We start from the raw sequence: 11,562 nt of genomic DNA, 5'->3' as shown, positions 1-11,562 counted from the left end.
AGGGGAGGCAAGTATCAAAAGCCTAACTGGGATCCAATATGTTTCTACCCTGAAGAAGAAAGAGGTATCATCTATCCTCACAACGACCCACTGATTGTGGAGGCTCACGTAGCCAACTTTGATGTACGACGAATCATGGTAGACACGGGGGCGTCGGTCAATATCATGTTTGCTGAAGCTTTCAAAACACTTAATGTAGCTGAACACTTGCTCGATCACTCGGTTTCTCCTCTGATAAGCTTCTCTGGTGATGTTGTGCAACCTTTAGGGAACGTACATTTACCCTTCACCATCGGTACAGGCTCGTACACAGCCACCATCACCACTAACTTCTTGGTGGTCGACTGCCCAACGGCATACAATGTCATCTTTGGGCGCACATACATTAATGATCTCAAGGCCATGGTATCCACGCATATGCTGTTGATGAAATTTCCAACCCCTTATGGCAATGGTTACATCAGAGGAGATCAACTTAGTGCACGATCATGTTACAACACTTCAGTCAAGCAACAACACTTGCATGTACCCAAAGAAACACTTTCTATACATGACCAAGTTATCAAGACCAGCTCGGACAAAGCTAACTTGAATATTCACGATGGTAACAATCAACCCGACGATCCAGATCGCATAGTGAAGATTGGCACCACTTGAATATTCACCCAGCAAGCACAACCTGCTGAAGAGTTGGAGAAGGTCTCTATCTCAAAAGATTATCCAGATCGCATAGTGAAGATTGGCACCACTTTGTCACCACCCATTCGGTTGGCATTGATTTCTTTTTTGCAAGAGAACACTGAAGTCTTCGCCTGGTCATACGAGGACATGCCAGGCATCTCTCCCAATATCATTTGTCATCCTTGAGTATTGATCCCAAGACCAAGTCGGTGAGACTGAAGCGAAGATCTTATGATGCTGAACGATATGAAGCAATGAAGGCAGAAGTTGAAAAACTTAAAAGCATAGGCTTCATCTGTGAAGTCAATTATCCAACGTGGGTAGCAAATGTGGTCCTTGTTAAGAAAAATCCGACCAAGGAAAGTCTCTTGCTTCAAAAGATCTTGTGGAGAATGTGTGTCAACTACACCGACTTAAACAAAGGATGCCCGAAGGATAACTTTCCCCTTCCTCTCATTGATAGACTTGTAGACTCTACAGCAGGGTGTGAACTCTTGAGCTTCATGGATGCTTACTCAGGGTACAATCAAATCCTCATGAACCCTTCGGACCAAGAACACGCGGCTTTCACCACTGATAGAGGACTATATTGCTATAAAGTTATGCTATTCGGCCTAAAGAATGCAGGGGCGACTTATCAAAGATTAATCGATTCCATGGTCGCTGAACAGATTGGGAAAAACATGGAAGTTTATGTTGATGATATGTTAGTCAAAAGCAAACATGCTGACCAACACATTGCCAACTTGTCTGAAACCTTCTCCATCCTGAAGAAGTATCGAATGAGGTTGAACCCCAACAAATGCACTTTCGGTGTGGGCTCTAGAAAATTCTTGGGCTTCATGATTAGCCAACGAGGCATTGAAGCTAACCCTGAGAAGATCAAAGCAATGATGGACATGAAAGAACCAGTAACCTCAAAAGACATCCAGAGCCTTACTGGCAAGGTGGCAGCCTTGACCAAGTTCATCTCTAAGGCCATAGACAAATGTGCTCCTTTTTTCAAAGCACTTAAGGGAAGTAAGAAGTATATTACGTGGACCGATGAATGTGCCGAAGCATTTAAGAACCTCAAGAAGTACATGAGTAAAGCCCCTCTGCTTTCCAAACCTAAAGTTGGTGACACCCTAATTGTCTATCTATCTGTCTCAGCTTCAGCAGTCAGTTTCGTCCTCATTCGTAGGGATAATAGTATCGAACGACCTGTCTACTACATTAGCAAGGCTCTACAAGATGCGGAGATACGATACTCCAACATTGAGAAATTAGCTCTAGCATTAGTCATGTCTGCTCGAAAACTTCACCCCTACTTCCAAGCACACTCCATCATCGTGCTTACCAATCATCCCCTCCGACAAATGCTTCAGAATCCTGACACTTCGGGGCGAATGATCAAATGGGCCATAACACTGGGAGAGTTTGACATCTCTAACCACCCAAAGCTAGTTGAAAAGGGCCAAGCAGTTGCAGATTTCATTGCGGAATTCACTTATCCCGTTGACATTTCTCCTACACCTGAGGCAGCGGCATCATCACCCCTGGAAACCTGGAAGGTAGAACCAACACTCCTAGTATGGACTCTATATGTTGATGGCTCATCCAAGTAATAGGGTTGTGGAGCAGGACTAGTCCTGACTACCCCCGACAAAGTGGCAATGGAGTATGCTCTCCGTTTCAAATTCAAGGCGTCAAATAATGAAGCCGAGTATGAGGCTGTTTTAGCAGCTTACGTTTGGCCAAACACCTTGGAGTTAAACAAATTAATATCTTCAGTGACTCCCAATTGGTGGTTAACCAGGTCACGAACAACTTTGATGCTAAGGATAATTCCATGACAGCGTATCTTGCGCAAACGCAGCTTTTGCTCAAGCACTTCCACTACTAGATCACCCAAGTCCCTCGAGAGGCAAACAGTCATGTAGACGCTTTGGCTCGCCTCGCCTTAGCAGTGGAAGACAAGATTGGGAGAAAAATTCATGTCGAATTGTTGGCAACACTAAGCACCATGGTCACAGAAGTGTGCAACTTGCAACAGGGGGATAGCTGGATCACCCCAATTTATAAATTCCTTGTTCATGGCACTCTCCCAAACGATAAAGTCCAAGCTAAACAGATTCGATATAAGTCTACCCACTACCTGATCATTAATGACCAACTCTACAAGCGAGGTTTCAACCTACCATACTTATGGTGCCTTACACCTGCAGAAGCGGAAATTGTCCTTCGAGAAATACATGAAGAAGTCTGCAGAGATCATGCTGGATCTCGATCCCTAGCACACAAGGCTTTTCGCCAAGGATATTACTGGCCAACACTCCACCAAGATGCCATTAGAATATCCCGCTCATGTGATAAGTGTCAACGCTACGTAACTATTCATCACTCCCCTCCCGAGCCTCTTACTCCTATGATCAGCCCTTGGCCTTTCGCCCAATGGGGACTTGATTTGATCGGCGCAATGCCTGCAGGAAAGGGCAAGGTCCGCTATGCAATCGTTGCAGTTGACTACTTCACAAAGTGGGCCGAAGTAAAACCCTTGGCAACCATTACTGAGGCAAAAATAGAAAACTTCGTATGGAAGAACATCCTTTGCAGATTTGGCATTCTTAATGCGATAATCACGGACAATGGGCAACAGTTCGACAACAAGAAGTTCAAGATGTTCTGTTCTAAGTTCAACATCAACTTATCTTTTGCCTCCCCAGCTCATCCCCAGTCTAACGGACAAGTTGAAGCTATCAACAAAATAATCAAGCGCACTTTGAAAACCAGCTTGGACAAGGCTAAAGGTTGTTGGCCAGAATTTGTACCCCAAGTTCTTTGATCATACCGCACTTCATATCGGACTTCAACAGGAGAAACTCCATTCTTACTTGCCTTTGGTACAGAGGCTGTTGTCCCAGTTGAGCTTGAGCAAGCAACGTTCCGAGTCCAGAACTACATGCAAAGTGAAAATGACAAACAACTCACCCTCAACTTGGATCTAGTCGAGGAACACAGAAACCAGGCTCACTTGAGGAATGTCGCCTACAAGTAGTGCATCTCCAACTACTATGACTCAAGAGTCAAACCTCGCTCTTTCAAAGTGGGGGACTGGGTATTGAAGAAAAGACTACTTTATGACAGAGTCCCGAGTGAAGGCACGCTTAGCCCAAATTGGGATTGACCGTTTGAAGTTATTGGCATCAGTCGCCCTGGTTCTTACAAGCTTAGGAGCTCGATGGCAAGACTCTTGGCCATCCATGGAACGCTGATCACTTGAAGTACTATTACAAGTAGACTCACACTGTACAAGTGTTGAGCTACGACCATTTGGCATCCTATGTAATGAAGGCCATTTGGCATCAATTCAATAAAGAGGTGATTGAGACAACTTGGTCCTAACTCCTTTACATCCCTGTCACCGAAACGCTCAGGTTCAAAGCTTCAACACGAATGCTTACAACATGAAATAAAGTCTAAGTAAAGTCTAAGTTAGTGTGAAGCAAAATCAATTTATGGTGCCTAACAAAACTTCAACACAAAAACTTCACCTACAAAGTTTCAACAATAGAGCTTCACCTACAAAGCTTCAACTACAAAGCTTCAACACAAAAGCTTCAACACCAAAGTTTCACCTACAAAGGTTCAACTCTCAACTACAAAGCTTCAACACCAAAGCTTCAACACCAAAACTTCACCTACAAAACTTCAACACAAAGCTTCAACACCAAAACTTCACCTACAAAACTTCAACACAAAAGCTTCAACACCAAAGTTTCACCTACAAAGGTTCAACTCTCAACTACAAAGCTTCAACACAAAAGCTTCAACACCAAAGCTTCAACACCAAAACTTCACCTACAAAACTTCAACACAAAAGCTTCAACACCAAAACTTCACCTACAAAGCTTCAACACCAAAACTTCACCTACAAAACTTCAACACAAAATCTTCAACACCAAAACTTCACTACAAAGGTTTAACTCTCAACTACAAAGCTTCAACACCAAAGCTTCAACACAAAAGCTTCACCTACAAAGCTTCAACACAAAAGCTTCAACACCAAAGCTTCAACACAAAAGCTTCAACACCAAAACTTCACCTACAAAACTTCAACATCAAAGCTTCACCCATTCAAAAATAAAAAAAATAAAAATAAAAATAAAAAAATAAATAATTTCGAAAATTCAAAAAAAAAAAAAAAACAAAAAAAAAAAAATTGAGCCTAGGCCTCCTTTTCTTTGGGCCTAACAACTTTCATACCAAATATATATGAATGAGGAGTTTTAGGCAACCACTTAGAAAGGAAAATGGTGAAGTTTTGTTTGGAAAATTGCCTACTAGCAAGACACCTCCCTCGTCAACTCCCTCAACCGGAGACTTGGGGGACTCTTACCATATACTACTACACCTTGGTACTCAGAAATTTCACGACTACTCAGTGCCTTGGATTTTTCAAGTCCCCAACCGAGAAGCTTTCCTCACTCAAGAAATTAAGGGAGCACTACTTCAACCTACAGGGTCCACCCACGAAGTTTCAACATGTAAACTTTAACAAAATAAAAAATTCAAAGAATTTAGTGAAGGATACCTTAGTGTATTTAACACAACACGTTGAATGAAGTAAAGCTTATTTATTGATATCTTTGATAAATTACAAATACGTGCATACACACGAATCAAAACAAACTAATAGGAGGGCGCCTTCGCAAAGGCTGCTCAGGAGAAGTCTCAACACTCGGCAAAGTCCCAGAAATAAGAGGCACTGGAGGGTGATTATTTGGAACCTCAGTACTAGGCAGAACCCTAGAAAGAGGAGGCACCAGAGGTTGATCATTTGGAGCTTCAGTATGTGGTACAGCCCCAGAAGACGAAGGCAACAAATGCCTTGTGAACAAACTCACAAACCTCTGATGATCATTTAAAATCTGACCCTTGGATTCCTGTAACTGGTTAAGCTTTCTCTTCATGGTTGTAGCATAGCTATGTGCGAGCATGTGCAACTGTCTATTCTCGTGCTTAAGCCCTCTGATCTCCTGTTTAAGACTTATCACTTCAGCCGCCAACGATTCAACTTGGCGGGTTCGAGCAAATAGGTGTTGGGCCATAATAGAAACAGAACCTGCACATTGAACACTGAAAGCCAGAGAATCCTTAACAGCCAACTCATCGGATCGTTTGGAAAGTAGTCTGTTGTCTTTGGGAGTAAGAAGATTCTTGGCCACCACCGCAACAGTCATATCATTCTTCATCACAGAGTCCCCAATAGTAAGGGGACCAGTAGGAGATAAGAAGGATGGGCGTCATATGTTATCTTGAGGAGACATGGCTACCTCTTCTACAACATTCAAGTCTAAACGACGGTCGGAGGGGCCAGATATTCTTAGAAAAGATGAAGAAAAAAATGAAGTACAGTAAGTCTCAGAAGTACGAAGATAAGGGAAAAATTCCTACAAGCAATAACTTTCAGAACGGACTCCTTGAACTTAATTGGTGCTCCTATAAAAGAAAGAGTCAGATCTTCAATAGGGCTGCTTGTTCAAAAATCGAAGAGGCACCACTCTCCAAATTTCGAGAAGCGGATTTCCTGGGTTAAAATTTATTAGCAATCTCCATACGCGACATCAGTTCCTCGGATACCAAGGACAACTTTGCCAAAGAACTCTGACAAAGTTAAGACAGGTAAATATTGAAGGCCCAGTTACCCTACTATTTACCCACAAGGATAAAGGAACAGCACCACTGCTTGATTATTGGAAAATCCTTATGTGTGTCAACCTCTGTGCTCCGTGGCAAAGCAGACTTGCAAAAATGCCCAACCTTTCTTCACATCTGAAAAAACACTCCCAACAGGATTGCTTGCCCAGAAATCGAAGAGGCACCGCTCTCCGAATCTCGAGAACCATATCCCCAACAAGATTGTCTGCTCAGAAATCGAAAAGGCACCGTTCCCCGAACTTCGAGAAGTCAGATTTCATTGGATAAAATTTGTCCACAATTCTCACACGCAACATCAACTTTCTGGATACCACAGACCACTTTTTCAAAGTGCTCTGACAAAGTTAAAACACGTGAACCTTGCAACGACCACTACATTGCTCTGACCGAGAAGGGTAAAAGAACAGCATTACCACTCGCTGTTGGGACAATTCCTATATATGTCGACCTTCATCCTCCACAGCTAGGCAGACCTGCCAAACAAAAAAAAAATGCTCAACCCTTCCCCACATCCGAAATGGCACTCCCAATCTAGCCTCTCGAAATACTCCGTTTTCTTCTCCTTCGATAATACCCATGCCAACCAGCCACATCAGAGCAAGAATATCTCATATCATCAGGGTTGAAAGCAAGAGTATCCCATATCATGCTTTTTCCCTTTCTTTTCCTTTGCCCTTGCTCTTACCTACAGGACAAGGAGAAAGAATGCAATTAGTCGGAACCTGAAATCAAACTTACGATCTAGAGCTGATTGCCTGGAACCTTTGCCTGGTCGCTTGCCTAGCATTGCTCTCAAGTACTCATCCTCAACTATTGTCAAGGTCATGAATTCCTTCGGCAAATACCTCAGAACAGTTGGTACGACATTGGCTCTTTACACTGAAGCTGCCAAGCGTGGACGAGTCACTGAGAAGTAGTGCTCTGAAGGACCATTTAAATGCAAAGGTTGCGCACCATTTCTGCTATACAAAAGATTGAAGTAGAAGGTTCAACGGCGAGTTAGAACAGATCACTACAGCACGACGCCCTTTCTTGTGGAACCATACAATCCAGACGGAAGAGTCTAAGTCAAATCCAAGCTCGGCATCATTGCTCTAATTGAAGAGATCGAAAAGTCTCAACAGCCTTTTGCTAGCACCGTCGTCGAAGAACAAAGCTTCGCCATACCACATCTACTACTTTATCAAACAGCAAAAGTATCCCATATCATCAGGATCGAACATACTCCAGGTTTGACGGACTTGTTTTGACCCTCAAATTCTGGAGTCGGCTCGCTCCTTTGGAGGAAACCAGAAAACCTTCTAGCCCAGTTCAAGAATACACCTGTGGAAAGTCAAGTACAATAAAGCACGTGCCAATTCGTCCGTCTTCTCCAAAAACAAGAGTATCTCATATCATCTTTTCTCCCTGTTTCTTCTCTTTATCCTTATTGCTGAATGAGAGACAGGGAGAATGATTACAATCAGCCGAAACCCAAGATCAACCTACCGATCTGAGACTGATTGCTTACCTTGTCTGTCACCTCCTTCGGCAGATCTCCTCGCTTAGAGACTTGGGGGACTCCGACTATACGGTTTGTATCGCACTTGACCAAACTCGAAACTACAAGTAAGCTTCAAATGAAAATGATACATTACCTTGTGCGTCAACGCCAACCAAAGATACCACTCCTGGATAAAGGAAAAGTACTTTCAAGAGAAGATGCCACATCTACTTACAGGACAGAGAAGGCAAGTGAAGGCGACACCACACTTCGGTACTTGGGAGTTTCGTGATTACTCAATGGCTTGGATCTTGCAAGTCCCCAACCGAGGAGCTTCCCTCACTCGGGAACTTAGGGGAGCACTGTTTGTACCATACTTGACCAATTCTGAAACTACTAAGCACCAGTCAACAGCATACCGTCAAGGACCCACAAGACTTTTCCTCCAACTAGGAAGCCAATCACAACGTGACACGTGTCGGTATCAGAGGCCAATCACAGCGCGACACGTGTCTATATCAGAGGCCAATCACAACACAACACGTGTCAATGTCACAACAAAACTAGAAACTCTCTTCTATAAAAGGGGATCATTCTCCCACAATAATCCCTAATGTCATTTGTACTAAACTATTCACTAGAACTCACAAAAAGAGAGCTTGAACCTATGTATTTGTGTAAACCCTTCACAACTAATGAGAACTCCTCTACTCCATGGACGTAGCCAATCTAGGTGAACCACGTACATCTTGTGTTATTTGCTTCCCTGTTTCTATTCATTTACATACTTATCCACACCAATGACCAGAGCAACCTAGCGAAGGTCACAAACTTGACACTTTCTGTTGTATCAAAGTCCTCACCGATTTTGTACATCAACATAATATTTTTAAATTTTTTAATATTTAATTAATTTTTTAATAAAAAGTGAGTCCCGCCTTAAGCCACATCAACATTTAACGAAAGAATTGACAGATAACCGAAGAAAGGTATGAAATTGTAATAAATTCGTAGATGAGGTATGACATTAACATTTTTTAAAGATAGGGTATGAAACTGTGACTGACCCAATAATTAAGGTAATTTTATATAATTTACCCTAATTTAAATGTATATAGGTCAGTACATTAATGTTTTATATTTTCAACTTTGGTTAATAAAAACGGATAAATTTATTTTTACTAATGTAAATTGTTTGAAGGTCAAAGTAAATCTTCATATGTACATCCAATGACTCTTGGTCTGCCTGATGAGTCCGTATGTACATGCATCTAGGTAAAATATGTATAGAATATAGGAGTTAGAATATTCGTACGGCTCATATTTGGAATTTCAACCTTCATTAAGCATTTCTTCCCATGCAAGTGGTGGATTGCCCCAATGACTGTGATATTTTTTTTCAATAACTCAGTGTGTTCCGGATTCAAAATTTTCCCCTTCTCTTAGAGTAGTTTAGAGTAGAAATACCACTTGTATTTAAAGGAAAAACATTTTTTCCCATATCATGATTGGCCTGATCTTTCTTTCTATTTGTGCTAAAATATGATCATCTAGTCCAAGAGAATGGGGTGATGCAAAGTCAGAGAACTGCCGCGGACAAACACAACCACTGTTGGGATCACAGTATCCAGGAGGTTCACATCCAGCAGAATTTGTTCTGAAAAAGGTTTTGCGCAGTGTTTAAGCCAGTTCTTTGCTCGACATAACAACACTTTCACAACTAAGAAAAGATGGTCACCCTTCAGCCTATGGATAAGGCGGCCGCCGCGGCACAGACTGCACCCACCGGTGTCTACCTGGTGTTCCAGATACCTGGAATCAAATTCTGCTTGCAGGCCTCTTCCAAAGCTGAACTGATAACTTTCTTTTTTCTTTATTGATGAATAATAAATCATTAGGGTAGCAACTAGGAGTTCCGTATGGCTTCATTTTTAAACTAAGAAAGTGTTAGTTATACTTTTCACTTTGTTTCTAATTTGGCTCAACTCTCACTTTTCCATACAACATCTGCTATGCGAAATAAATTTCATTTGATGATGTGAACTCGATCAAGATTTTTCTGTTCATCAAGTTTTTCTCGCGTCATCAAAGGTATCTAGAAAAATAGCAAATCACAAGGTGATAAACATACATATAATACTAACAAACATGCGCATACACACATATATAATACTTAATGAAATAGACATCATATACATCGTGTAGTTTATACATATCATCATTTTAATTAAAACTAATAGGAGAATAGTTGGGTCCTCACTGATGAGTATCCAATATACTGATTTTATTACGTAGAACAATTAAATAACGACACATGTCCATTTAACATATAACCAATCAGTCTTTATTCTTCTAGCCAAACATGTGTTATTCTGCTATCCAAACACATGTCTCCTTCCTCAGTGAAACACTGCCCAGCCGTCCATCCCAATCCACCATCTTTTCCCACCACTACCAACCAGAGTTGCCCAATCCACCATCCTTTAAACACACTGATCCATCTCCTTCCTTCCTCCCTTGATTTGGTGCTGCCATGGCAAATCTACCATGGCTGCCGTCAGACCCACCCCCGTCCCCTCTCCACCCACTCGCCTTTCTCATTACCAACGTGTTTCCCCTTCAATCCCTCTCTTCTCCGGTTAGCCATGACCAATCTTTCTCTTTTCCGTCGACCCCAAAGCCAACCCCACTCTCTCATGCTCTTCGACGGCGACGTTGGGTTAGAAGATGAACAGTGACGGGAGAGTGTGGGTGTTTAAGGTCGTTTGGTTACAAGAATAGTGGTATATTTAATTTGTTTTAAAATAACATGTGTCACGACATTATTGGGCCAACTAAAAGGGTCAATACTCATAATTGAGTACCCAAGTATTATAGAACTCTTTAAAATGATTATATTACCGATATGTTAGAGAACACAAAATGCATGTTTGATTAAATAACGGAGATATTTGCTGATTTGTCTCTAAAACTTTTATTTTAGTTATTTACCGTTAAATTTTGATTATTTTTGGCTATGTTCTCGATATTTAATTTTGATCTCACTTTATTTTTTGTAACTCAAAATTCGTTACCAATTTATTTTCTGAAACTAAAAATTCGCCCCACTTTACCATGTTTTTATTTTTGTATCACATAGCTGTTAAAGTTGCTGATGTGGATGGATAAAATTGTAATAGCATAGGCATATTTTTAGCTACGCCATATAGAACTCCATTTTGATCCTACTTTACCTATTGAAACTCAAAAGTCGTCATTTTACTCAGTGGGGGAGTCGGAAATTTACAATGATAGGGTCACGAAATAGCTTTCACAAATCGATCATACTTTCATTTATAATTGTTCATGACATATTCTCGTATTTTGAAAACGTCGTATCACAACATTTTCTGAGTAGAATTAAGTACATATTTCTCAATGTATACAACTAAGCTAATATTCAATCATTGATCTCCCATCCTATTACGATTGATTTCTTTACAATATTCATCACCAAAAATCATCTTTCAACTGAAGTCGTCGCAATAGGTAAAATCAATGCTAATTTGATGAGCGAGTTCAACGAGGGATATTGTCTATCTTTCTTCGTCTCCACCAACTTTTGTGCAAGACTATTATTTCCTTTTAATTTAGAAAATTCATATACAAATACATGTCAAAAATATAATTCGTTGTACTCCTGCAAATGACGTATATGG

At 41.1% G+C, this 11,562-nt stretch overlaps 1 pseudogene; it reads right to left on the bottom strand.

The window, feature by feature from the left end:
• Positions 1–5,342: 5,342 nt before the first annotated feature.
• Positions 5,343–9,759, bottom strand: LOC148694418 (uncharacterized; annotated as a pseudogene).
• Positions 9,760–11,562: the final 1,803 nt, after the last annotated feature.

Source organism: Pyrus communis, chromosome 9 (assembly GCF_041283825.1).
Source record: "Pyrus communis isolate YQ-2024b chromosome 9, ASM4128382v1, whole genome shotgun sequence".
Lineage (NCBI taxonomy): Eukaryota > Viridiplantae > Streptophyta > Magnoliopsida > Rosales > Rosaceae > Pyrus > Pyrus communis.
The sequence above is the reverse complement of the archived record's forward strand: the minus strand, read 5'-3'. Positions and strand labels throughout refer to the sequence as shown.